Genomic DNA, 13,715 nt, shown 5'->3' with positions numbered 1-13,715 from the left:
TTGCGGCAGTTTTTTCCACCGTCTGGCTGAGCTACGGCAACTGTTAAGCTTTACACCTGCTATCTGCTTTGCCCTCTAGGAAACCTGGTTTCCAGCAATGCGGACCCCTGCCCTCCGCTCCTATGAGGGATTTTACAGGAACTGTAGAGACTATAATTGAGTGTCAGGTGGAGTTTGTGTTAATGTCCTAAACTTGGTCTGTAGTGAACATGTCCCTTCAAACCCTTCTTGAAGCTGTGGCTGTCAGAATAGGGACGACGCAGGAAATGACTGTCTGCAATATGTATCTTCCTCTAGATGGTGCAGTACTCCTGAATGTTTTAGCTGCTCTGATAGACCAACTCCCTAAACCTTTCCTACTTCTGGAAGATTTTAATGCCCATAACTCCTTGTGGGGTGGTACCATGCTTACTGGGTGAGGCAGAGATGTCGAAACTTTACAATTCGACCTCTGCCTTTTAAATACTTGGGCCTCCATACATTTTAGTGTGGCTCATGGTAGTTACTTGGCCATAGATTTGCAGCCCAGGAGTTCTCACATCTTTCCACTGGAGAGCACATGACAACCTGTATGGTAGTGACCACTTCCCCATCATCTTGTCACTGCCCCACCATCGGGCACATGGACGCCTGCCCAGATGGGCTTTGAACAGGGCGGACTGGGGAACTTTCACCTCTGCTGTCACCGCTGAATCACTCCCACACAGTAACATTGATGTGATAGTTGAGCAGGTGACTAGCACAATTGTTTCTGTGGCAGAAAATGCGATCCCTCGCTCTTTAGGGTGCCCGAGGCTTAAGGCAGTCTCTTGGTGGTCGCTGAAGCAATTGAGGAGTGTCGGCAAGCTCTGCAGCAGCACCCTTCCCTGGAGCACTTCATAGGCTTCAAACGGCTCTGTGCCCGTGTTCGCTACCTTATCAAACAACGGAAGGAGTGTTGGGAGAGGTACGTCTCCACCATTGGGTGCCACACGGCACCTTCCCAAGTCTGGGCAAATATCAAACGTCTTTTCGGGTACCAGCCCCCAACAGCTGTCGTCGGTGTTACCATAAATGGCGAGTTACATACCAGTGCAAACAAGATTGCCCAGCACTTTGCTCGAACCTCTGTGTCAGAGAATTATCTCCCAGCCTTTCGCACACTCAAATGGCATCTGGAAGGGAACGTCCTCACATTCACTACACGCTGTAGTGAATCCTATAATGCCCCATTTACAGGGTGGGAGCCCCTCAGTGCCCTTGCACATTGCCCCGACACACCTCCTGGGCCTGATCGCATCCACAGCCAGATGATTAAACATCTCTCATCTGACTACAAGCAACATCTTGTCACCTTCAACCGGCTCTGGTGCGATGGCGTCTTTCCATCGCAGTGGCGGAAGCACCATCATTCCGGTGCTCAATCCTGGTAAAAACCCGCTTCGTGTGGATAGCTATCGGCCCATCAGCCTCACGAACATGCTTTGTAAGCTGCTGGAACGTATTGTATGTGGGCCGTTGAGTTGGGTCCTGGAGTCACGTGGCTTGCTGGCGCAATGTCAGGGCGGCTTCCGCCAGTGTCCCTCTACCCCTGGTAATCTTGTGTCCATTGAGTCTGCCATCCGAACAGTCTTTTCCAGTCGGCAACACCCGATTGCTGTCTGTTTTTGGCTTATGTAAAGCATATGACACGATTTGGCGACATTATATCCTTGCCACACTGTACGAGTGAGGTCTCGGAGAACCACTCCAGATTTTTATCCAAAACTTCCTGTCGCTCCGTACTTTCATGTCCAAGTTGGTGACTCTGATAGTTCCATCCATATCCAGGAGAATGTAGTCCCGCAGGGCTATTTATTGAGTGTGTCTCTATTTTTAGTGGGCATTAACGGTCTAGCAGCAGCTGTCTGACCATCTGTCTTACCTTCTATGTAAGCAGACGACTTAAGAATTTCGTACTGCTGCTCCAGGACTTGTTGCTGAGCAGCGCCTCCAGGGAGCCATCCACAAGGTGCAGTCATGGTTTCTAGCCCACGGTTTCAGTATCAGCCGCAAAGTCATGTGTTGTGCACTTCTGTCGGTGTTGTACCGTTCATTCGGAACCCGCACTTTACCTTAATAATGATCCACTCACTGTAGTCTAGACATATCAATTCCTAGGACTGGTTTTCGACGCTCGATTGGCTTGGCTCCCTCATCAGCAGCTTAAGCAGAAGTGCTGGCAGCACCTCAATGCCCTCTGTTGCCTGAACACCACCAATTGAGGTGCAGATCACTCTACGCTGCTGCAGCTCTACAGAGCCCTTGTCCAATCCCGAATTGACTGTGGGAGTGTGGTTTATGGTTCAGCAGCGCCTTCAGCATTGCATTTACTTGATGCTGTGCACCACTGTGGTGTTCAATTAGCAACAGGAGCTTCTATGATGAGTCCGGTGACCAGCTTACTGGTGGAGGCTGGTTTCCCTCCACTGCAGAGCAGACGTGCGCAACTGCTCTCCAGTTATGCAGTACACATTTATAGTTCCCCTGAGCATCTGAATTACCATCTCCTTTTCCCACCTGCGGCAGTCCATCTCCTGCATCAGCGGCCTAGATCGGTGCTAACGATTCCGGTTTGCATGCGGTCCCTTCTCTCAGAACTGGAGTCCTTCCCTTTACCACCTCTACTTGCGGTCCGTTCACATACGCTTCCATGGTATATGCCTTGGCCGCAGCTTCGTCTGGACCTTTTGCTTGGCCCTAAGGACTCCGTTAACCCCGCCACTCTCCGTTGTCACTTCCTCTCGATTCTTGACGTGTTCCGGGCCTATGAAGTGGTTTACACCGACGGCTCAATGGCAGATGGTCACGTAGGCTTCGCATATGTTCATGGAGGACATACTGAGCAGCAGTCCTTGCCAGTTGGCTGCAGTGTTTTCACTGCAGAGCTGGCGGCATATCTCATGCTCTGAGTACATTCACTCATGCCCTGGCGAGTCATTTCTCCTGTGTGCTGACCCATTGGGCAGCCTACAAGCTGTCAACCAGTAGTACCCTCGCCACCCTCTGGTAGCATCCATTCAGGTGTCCATCTATGCCCTGGAACAGTCTCGCCATACCGTGGTGTTTGTGTGGACCCCAGGACACGTAGGAATCCCCGGCTATGAACTTGCTGACTGGTTGGCCAAACAGGCAATGCAGAAACCGCTTCTGGAGATAGGCAACTCTGAAGCTGACCTGCATTCTGTCTTACACCACAGGGTTTTCCGGCTTTGGGAGACGGAATGGCATAACAACATGCACAACAAACTGCATGTCATTAAGGAGACTGTGAATGCGTGGAAGTCTTCCATGCAGTCCTCTCGCAGGGAATCAGTTGTCTTCTGCCAGCTCTGTATTGGCCGTACATGGCTAACACATGGTTACCTACTCCATCGTGAGGACCCACCTCAGTGTCGCTGTGGCTCTCAAATGGCAGTTGTCTACCTCTTGCTGGACTTGCCCACTTTTAGCCGATCTGCGGCAGACTTTTAACTTTCACAGCACCCTGCCTTCGGTGTTGGGCAACAATGCCTCCACAGCAGCTTTAGTTTTACATTTTATCTGTGAGAGTGGGTTTTATACTTCTATGTAGGTTTTAGAGCGTGTCCTTTGTCCCTCTGTGTTCTCCACCCTAGTGCTTTTAGGGTGGAGGTTTTAATGTGTTGCAGAATGGCTGGCTTTCCATTTTTATTCTCATGGTTGGCGGGCCACTGTAATCTGCTTTCATGTTTTACTCTCTTCTGTTTCTAGTGTTTCTCTGTTGTTTTCTTGTCCTCTTTTGATCCTTTTAGTGTTCTTTGCCTCTCCTTCGTTCTTGTGACTTTTCCTTTCTTTCCGTTTTTTGTTATATGTTTCGTCCATTTTATTCTCACACTTGTGGCATTGTTTTATTAGGAACAGGGGACCGATTACCTCGTAGTTTGGTCCCTTCTCCCGCCTTTAAACCAACCGACCATGGACTGTCCACTAGCCTACATTTTACTGTCTACCTGAACACCTAGAAATTCGAACTGTTTAGTCTCACTAAGCTTATGCCCATTCTCTGTAATTAAAACTTTAGATTTTGTTGAATTGCTTGTTAGACACTAAAAATTGAGGTCTCTTTGTGTTTTAGCATTAGTTTGTTTTCTACAAGCCGTGAACTTATGTCTTGAACGGCAGTATTTGAAACAGTGCCAACATTGTACACAAGCTAGTGTCACCAACAAACAGAAATATTTTAGAATCCACTGTAATACTAGGAGGTATATCTTATGCAAATAAGAAACAGGAGTGGCCCCATCATTTCTCCCTGGGGCACCCCATACTTTACTGTGCGCCACTCAGACCCCACATTATAGCAATTCTCAGAACTGTGGAGAATGACCTTGTGCTGTCTGTTTTTAAAGTAAGAGGTGAACCAGTTCTGAGCTACTCCTCATAGTCAAACTTCTGGAGCAATATTTTGTGATCAACAAAATAAAATGCCTTAGTTAAATAAAAAAAGATGAGCCTGTTTAATCCATCCAGTGCTTCACAGAGAAGAGAGTATGTAGCATTTCCAGTTGTTGAACCACTCGGTTTGTTGTCCTTATATACACAGCCATTTCAATAAGTTATGCAAACAATGAGGGCATAAAAATGGGTCTAGATTTTACCTCTCTCTCTTCTCTCTATCTCTCTCTCTCTCTCTCTCTCTCTCTCTCTCTCTCTCTCTCTCTCTATCTATCTCTTTTACACTATGCACTGCCTGCAGTAAGAAGGAGAAAAAATGATACACACATTAAGTACACACCGCACCATATGGTGCCATGTGAAGTACTTGTGTATATGTAAATGAAATTACATTTTGCAGAGTCTTGCCTGTTTCATTTTCTATTGAAAGATAAAGCATTTCTTTGTTTCTTGTTGCATCTCATGTGTTTGAGTTGAAAATTTCGCAAGAATCTGTTAGATGACTTAACAAGAAATGATATTTTTTGAGAGGCCAGTGTCAGAAAAGCAAACTAATGAAGAGACTTCTCTCTCTGTCTGTCTGTCTGTGTGGGGGAGGGGGGATATTGTTGACGAAGACCTTAATTGCTGAAAGCTTTATTTATTTGTGAAAGTCTTTTTGTTGTGCCTATCTGCAACTCGGCATCTCTGCTATATGGTGAGTAGCAACTTTCTTTTTCATAATATTGTTAGACGACTTAAGTTTGGTGTAGGCTTGTGATATGTCTCCTGTATTGAAGACATGCCATAGGGAAGGGTGACATACAGATTGATGTGATAAATGTAATGTAGAAGAGGGAAAGAATAATTAACTGGGCTTGATCTTTCACTGTGCAACAGAGTTTGTACTGTCGTGCAGCTTACACGGAAATGTGCTTAGTATTAGAGAATTGATTAAAACTAACAATGTATATTCAAAATATACAGACACACACTGAATAGCTGGCAAGGGTGTTGCAGGGGAGGTTGTTCTGAGAAATATTTTTTTTTAAGAAACGATGGATACATTGGCAATTTTAAATGCTAAATAACTCTGAAATGGTGCGGTTAGATTGTTGGATGCACAAATTCAAACGACTTGCCACAGACACTGTCGTCAAACTTGTTTCTTGTTGGTTTTTCTTACCTATCTTAAAGAAGGCACATTTTAATTGGTAAGGAGCATTGGAACAAGTGGTAATTGATAGATCCACAGATGTCGGTGCTTTAGTGCATGCAACTACTTGAATTTTTTGTGCACAACATAATTGGCTTACTTCAATGTTAAATGACTCACAAACAGTACAGATTATTGATTTTTTAACAATTTTTTTACTCAACACAATCTTCCATGCAACAACTTGAAAGGCTTTTCAAGCTGACCATCTTGTATTTGTGATTAACTCATAAAGCAGACCATTCACAGAAATGCCAACTATTATGGATTGTGTGTAATTGTTATGAATTTATCATTTTGATTAGTGTAGTGGGAAGTTACTAAAGTATTATGGAAAAACATTTTGCAATTTGATTTTAAAAAATCAGGATGGGTTCTGCTTGCATTCATATGCCCCTGAAGTGTTTTATGGATTGTTGTTATTTTTTTCATGTGTATGCAGTCATTCTGTCAGATTTCATCGGCACAGCTTACTGAGATAGGTTATGCTGAATGAGAATGGAAAATTTTTCGTTCGGCAGGTGTCAGCTTAAAGGATGGGAATAAAACTGCTTTCCAACCAGGTGATGTCAAGAAGTTCAAAAATGGGTCCAGTAAGATGTACGCGTTCTGTTGTAAGCTGTCGTATGTGACACTACAGATCTTAAAAGTTCCAGTGACAGTCTCGGGCAGGAAGTGAGTTACTATTAGGGACCACTTAAATACTTGGTAGCTGTGTTTTTAGACAGAACCACCTTCTCAATAACATATGACAAAGTAGAGGACTTTGTCCAGGATATAGCTGAGCATTTGTGCTGTGCTGGTTGTCTGGAAAGTAGTCCATCACATTTTTTGTGATGCAGCTATACCTAGCCATAGCAGTCCAATTGATTCACACAGTGTGAAATAACCACAGAAATCACTGTGGGATGTATGATGGACATATCCTTTAGGACACTGCAGTGAAATTTGGTGTTAATGGACTACGGCAGCAGACAACAGACGCAAGTGCCTTTCTAACAGCACGACATTTCTTGCAACAACTTGCTTCGGCTCGTGACCGAATCAGTTGGACTCTAGGTGGCTGGAAAACCATATCCTAGTCAGATGAGTCCGAATTTAGGTTGAGAAGAGCTAGTGGTAGTGTTAGGGGCAGACCCCACAAAGTCATGGGCCTTAGTTGTAAAGAAGGCACTGTAAAAGATGGTGGTGGCTCCACAACGGTGGGGTCCATGTTTACATGGAATAGAGTGGGTCCACTGAACTGATCATTGACTGGAAATGGTTACATTCACTACGAGGAGACCATTTGCAGCCATTCATGTTCCCAAACATGTCACAGGGCCACAATTGTTCATATTTGTCCATGTAATGATAGATCATGAATGTCCTTGTAGGACATGCTTCTGGCACAAAGTCATCCATGTCTAGGTAATTACATTGAAATTTCACTGAGTGGTTACACAATAGTTTGGACAAGAAGAGAATAGAGGCTTTCGAAATGTGGTGCTACAGAAGAATGCTGAAGATTAGATAGGTAGATCACATAACTAATGAGGAGGTATTGAATAGAATTTGGGAGAAGAGGAGTTTGTGGCACAACCGACAAAAAGAAGGGATCGGTTGGTAGGACATGTTCTGAGGCATCAAGGGATCACAAATTTAGCATTGGAGGGCAGCGTGGAGGGTAAAAATCATAGAGGGGCACAAAGAGATCAATACACTAAGCAGATTCAGAAGGATGTAGGTTGCAGTAAGTACTGGGAGATGAAGAAGCTTGCACAGGATAGGGTAGCATGGAGAGCTGCATCAAACCAGTCTCAGGACTGAAGACCACAACAACAACAACTTATTAAAACAACTTTCAGTTCATTGAATACAAATTAACGTAACACTAATGCTTATCCATATAATTCTCTGTAATGACATGCATATAACTTCCATTCGCATCCATAAACTTGGACAAGAGCGTGGCTTTCACTCTTACTAACAGAATATTCTTTCGCCACTGTTGTTTCTGGGTGCCTTCTCTACAGAACACTTGTTTAAGAATTTTTCATTAAAATTTTTTTTACTGTGTATACCATAGTCTCTTCCTTTGAGTTAATTTCTTCATAAATATGATTTCCTTTAGCTTAGATGTTGTGTAGTAAACATCCACTGCTCTTTCAAAAAAGTGCAATTCCTTTAACAATACATACTTTTATTATCTTATTCCTGTAGCTTATACACCTTAATTATGTAGGTATCTTTCTATGTAGCCTACATTAGTTTTAAACTCGCATTTCCTTGAGTTGGTTCCATTTCATACCATACTTAATACACAAAGTTTGTGGGGAGCCTCCACTTAGCTTACTTTACTTTCGTTCTATCTTAATCTGTTAAAGGGTACAGATAGGAAGGGAAATTAAGCAGTTCATTGTACTTTTCCACTTTACATTCACCACGTATGTGTACAATTTCTTGTAAATGATGTAATCAGTTGCATTTCATAAGTTTTTGCACCCATATACTTCATTTTATCACACCCAAGGCGCTACATGATGCAAGGTATTCATAACCCAATATTGCTAACTGCACGTTCCAGACATGTAGTATGTCAAGAATCTGTCATAAAACAGTGCTAACCAGGTAAATCTCTTAATACTATGTCAGTCCGGAGAATTCATTAAGAGTGAGCACTGCAATTACGTCAAATTCTTATATCCATGCCGTATGGTGTAGCCAAGGGACAGATGACCCCAGCTGTTTGGTCCCATAGGACCTCACCACAAATTTCCAAAAAATTTCTTATATCCACAAGAATTGCTATGCCTCTTTCTATGGGGAAGATACTTCTCAGTCACCTGTCATTCTTCTGATTCTATTGTCCTTCAATTCCTACTCAACTAATACAGGGTGCCGTATTTACTCGAATCTAAGCCGCACATGAAAAATGACTCTCGAAATCATGGAAAAAAAATTTTCCCGAATCTAAGCCGCACCTGAAATTTGATTCGAAATTCAAGGGGAGAAAGACATTGTAGACCGCACCTCCATACTGAAACAAAGTTGGTCGATTGTAATATGAGACACAATTTAGGTCGAATGAATGACGATACAGCTACAGTAGTGTGGTTTGTGTGGTAAGCTTAGCATTTAAGCTTTACCAGGTAGTCATTGCTATGCGTCAGGCGCTCTGTCCGTATTTATACGGGTACGCTTCCTTTTTCACGTGCTTCGTCTGGTTTGAATTGATTGCTTATTTTTCTTTGATCTGATGAGTGCCGTTCTCTTTGTTATAGGTGTTTCCGTCACTCTAAGCTCAAAATGCATTATTGTGCTGTGTCGTGCATTGTTTGTCGCATTCTGATAATGAGTGTTTACGACCTGTCGCCGTTCGCGGCATGGCTTGCTTTTGTGCACGCTACCGCCGCTTACAATTAAAAACAAAAAAAGAGAGGAATCGTCTCATTAGCGAAACAATGACAAGAGACTGCTATTTGTTGTTACTTACACTGCTGCTTTCTTTGATAATGATCAAGAAGATCCAAATAATAGACTGTGTATGATAAATGTTCTGAACGAAAGTTTAGTGAAAAATTTTCTCTGTTTGAAAATCTTTGCAGACGCCTCTTTAATACATTACATTCTGCACAGAAATTAGTCATCGTAGATTTAAAAATCTAGTCAGTTGCCGTGCTTCATTTCAGACTGTATCACTGTTCAGCATAAGAATAATACGAATATAAACATGACATGATATGTATATTCTTCTGCGTTTGCTGTTGTCTCACTGTAGTTTCATAGTTTATTAGGCAGACAGGATTTAAATGAGATAGCACGAAACACAAAGGAATACATGGCAAAATGTTTACATTCATATTATTCTTATGGTGAAGAGAATACTGCATTTGATTCACAATTAAGAAAAGTTCCTTTTAGCAACCATCTCTTGTTACAGGTAGGAAAAAATTCAGAACGTAGAGCTGGCCATATTGGCAAACATCCCAGTCCTGTATAGCGCTACATATATTCGACACCAGAAGTTAGTTGTGGCGGCACCTACCAACATTTTTCAGAACTTCCACTTACTTTGCACTCGATTCTAAGCCGCAGGCGGTTTTTTGGATTACAAAAACCGGAAAAAAAAGTGCGGCTTAGATTCGAGTAAATATGGGGGTCCTCCCTTCCATGGATTCATCTCACCTAAGCATAGGCCATCCCTTTCATGGGTTCAGCTACCCTTTCCTCCCCAACACACAAATTGTATGAGATATACTGCATCCTAAAAACCAATAATAATCAAAGCTGTTACCCTTTCCCATATTAATTTATTTGAGGAAAAAAAAAAAACCTCCTTGATGCCTATAAACTGGCATTTCCAAGCCCCTCTATAAACACACTTTCATCTATACTTTCTTTTGTATTTTTGCAAACTTATAACCGTTCCATTAAGGTACCTATGATCTCCTTCTCATGGTACTGTGTGGTAAATTTTTCAACGTTTTTTTCTGCAGTTATCTCTGCAGTTTACTCGTTACTTTCATAATTTAAGATAAATATATATTACACTAATCTTGAATGCTTCCTAGCCAAATATTGTGTTTATATGTTCCTAATGTGTACATATTGCTCCTCTTAAATCCATTAACGAATTGTCGAATACGAGGGAATTGCTTCATCTAATCTCAAACTCCCTTGGATTATCGACCTGTGACATAATTTATCATTTCCCAAAAGATCTTATAGAATATATTTCTGTTAAATAGCTTCTCATTAAGTATTTCCATAATGCCTAAGTATAATAACCACAAATGTGATACCTCCAAAACTTTCCTGTCTTGGTTAAAAACTCATTGTTTTCTCAATATTCCCATTTTAAAATAGGTAACTATTAAGCTCATTCACATGTGTGCTCTCACCAGGGATAACAACAGTCTTATCGTTACCTTATGCCTATGGCTTCAAAACAGTTGACTCCTCAAACTATTGCTAGCATGTCATACTACACTTAGGAAATGGTTTTCTTTCCCTTCCTCTTCCCCCTGTTCATGTGATGTTGCTAACATGTCATACATCTTAAGATTTATAGTTGTGGTAATTACAGGTTGTTTCAGAATGAATACACAGGTTTTATTGCTTTGTACATTTATTATACTCAACTTACAACTATAAATTGTACATCAAGTAAAAGAGCAACTCGAACAGTTTTGTTTGTATATCTTTGTGCAAAGGGGAGAGTATGGAATAACCAAGAGTAACTGAAGAACACGTTGAATGAGTGAGAGTATTTCACGCGGAGACCCAAGAAACCCCTTCGGAAGGCTTGTTGTGAATTAGCAATTCCAGTGAGTCCGTGTGGAAACTTTTAACACAATTCTTAAACTATGTCCTTATTGTTTTCAGTTCTTAAAAGTTGTAAAGCCTACAGACTATAGTTTAAGTGCCAACTTTGCAGCACCAAAAAAATGTAACTTCTGCATCTTATTTTAAGTATTGCGATGGCATCACTGTCTAATTCATTAGGGGTCAAGTATTCATCCAGAAGTTTCCACCATCAAATAAGTACTGCATGGAGAGTTGTATAGTTGTCGTGTTCTAAATCACTAGCTTCTTTGAATGGCTTGAGAAACATAACAAGTAAGTAGAGTATGCTCATCCATATTCTGAAGTCTGCTTTACCTTTTCCTGGTAGCAATTCCTTAACCTCGATTAAAGTATCACCTACTGAAACTAGCATCTCTAGCAAACTGTTCCCGCAGACTTTGATCTTTAGTTTCCATGATTTCTCGAGTTTCTTTGAAAAACCAACTATTTTACAATATGCCACTAGTTCTTTATATGAGTGTATTTTCTCTTCTACACGAGTTAGTTTTGATTACGATGTTAAAAACTTTGACGTTCCTTTGCATATTTGAGCAAAATGCTAAGACTGTGACTAGTGCAAGGAAGTCTTGTGATGTCTTTCAGAGCTGCTGTAATATTAGAAACTTGATCTGTTACTAAAGGTGCTTATTTAATTAAGAACTCAAAATGACAAAACAAGCTCCTATAAAACATTAACTTCTGTTTCCCTCCCACCATCGGGAAGCACTCTGTTCTCCACATGTTACATTTTACTAATAGTAGATACAGTCACTGTAGCCATGTATCCTCCATCCACATATCAGTTTGGCAATAGCAGCAGTAACCCGTGGAACCAACACTTTCTGTAATAATGTACATAATTGCAATTGTGTATTAAACCGGGGACCCAGAAATGACAGAAAGGCTTCATCCCACTGTAGCCCTCAGTGGTTCAGAACCCCACAGCAGTCCACCCCCACCCCACCGCTGCCCCACAGCAAACCCAGGGTTATTGTGTGGTTTGGCCCCCAGTGGACACTGCCTCATACCAGATGAGTGTAACCCCAGATGTTGGTGTGGTAGAGTAATTACAGTGTTTGCGCAGCAATCGCCGACAGAGTGTAACTGAGGCGGAATAAGGTGAACCAGCCCGCATTTGCTGAGGTAGATGGAAAACCACCTTAAAAACCATCCATAGGTTGGCTGGCACACCAGACCTCTACACTAATCCGCCAGGCGGATTCATGCCAGGGTCCGGCACGCCTTCCTGCTCAGGAAGCAGTGAGTAAGACCGCATGGCTACCTGGGTGGGCTTAATTGCAATTACTCTAGTCCTAAATATAATCAGATGAGTTAGTATAGTCTCCACATTGTCACAACCCATTTCAGCTCCTACAGATGTTAGTGCTTGTGCTACCTTTTTGAAATCAGAGCCACAAATCATACTGAATGGTCTAATATTGCAAATTTGATCACCTATCATCATGCCCCGAAATGAGGGATGTTCAACCTCAGATACTACCCCGTCCTAAAGCGGTATTCCATTGCCCACACAACATCCTAGTCCATCCCTATGCAAACCCCAGTCGCAACCTCTTGCCATAAGGATCATCTCTCTGTGGAAGGCTCAGGTTCAAAACCTGCCCAATCCAGCCGCCCGGCACATCCTGTTCCAGTCCTGTCACAGATTTATCTTACCCCATCAGGGGCCAGGCTCTGCTGCAATCATGGCACAGCCTTTTATATTGGTATGATTACCACACAACTGTCCACCAGATAAATGGCTAAGCTGTGGCCAAGAGCAAAGTAGACCACCCTGTGTCACACCATGCAGCTGTACATAACACACTTGATTTCAATGGCTGCAAGCCATTCCTTCCCTGCACCATCAGCTTTTCTGAACTGCACAACACATTCTCTGCCCCTGCAATTATTCTGGCCTCAACCTACGGTAACATACTGTCCCCACACCCTCCAATTAATTTCCATCCCTTCTGTCCTTCATCTCCTCTCCATTCTCATCTCCCACCCTGTTTATTTCTAGCCCTCTGCCAATGCATCTCTGCCCACCTTTCCTGCTTGTCTCCTTTGTTCCCCATATCCTGATGCTGCACATCTTGTCAGTTAAGTCCCTGCACTCTCCACCAGACAGTGTTGGTCTCTCTCCCCACCCATACACTACTATCCCTTCCCCTTCCAGTTGCTGCTTGCATCCCATGTGATGTTACATTCTGACTGGAGGTGCTCATTCTGACTGGAGGTGCTCATTCTGACTGGAGGTGCTCATTCTGACTGGAGGTGCTCATTCTGACTGGAGGTGCTCATTCTGACTGGAGGTGCTCATTCTGACTGGAGGTGCAACCACAACCGAGGGGTATCTGTTGAGAGGCCAGACAAACGTGTGGTTCCTGAAGAGGGGCAGCGGCCTATTCCGTAGTTGCAGGGGCAACAGTCTGGATGATTGACTGATCTGGCTTTGTAACACCAACCAAAATGCCCTTGCTGTGCTGGTGCTGCGAATGGCTGAAAGCAAGGGGAAACTACAGCCGTAATTTTTCCCAAGGGCATGCAGCTTTATTGTATGGTTAAATGATGATGGCATCCTCTTGGGTAAAATATTCCAGAGGTAAAACAGTCACCCATTCGGATCTCCGGGCGGGGACTACTCAGGAGGATGTTGTTATCAGGAGAAACAAAACTGGCATTCTACGGGTTGGAGTGGAATGTCAGATCCCTTAATCGGGCAGGTAGGTTAGAAAATCTAAAAAGGGAAATGGAT

The sequence above is a fragment of the Schistocerca americana genome, chromosome 1, assembly GCF_021461395.2.
Source record: "Schistocerca americana isolate TAMUIC-IGC-003095 chromosome 1, iqSchAmer2.1, whole genome shotgun sequence".
In the NCBI taxonomy this organism is placed as follows: domain Eukaryota; kingdom Metazoa; phylum Arthropoda; class Insecta; order Orthoptera; family Acrididae; genus Schistocerca; species Schistocerca americana.
The sequence above is the reverse complement of the archived record's forward strand: the minus strand, read 5'-3'. Positions refer to the sequence as shown.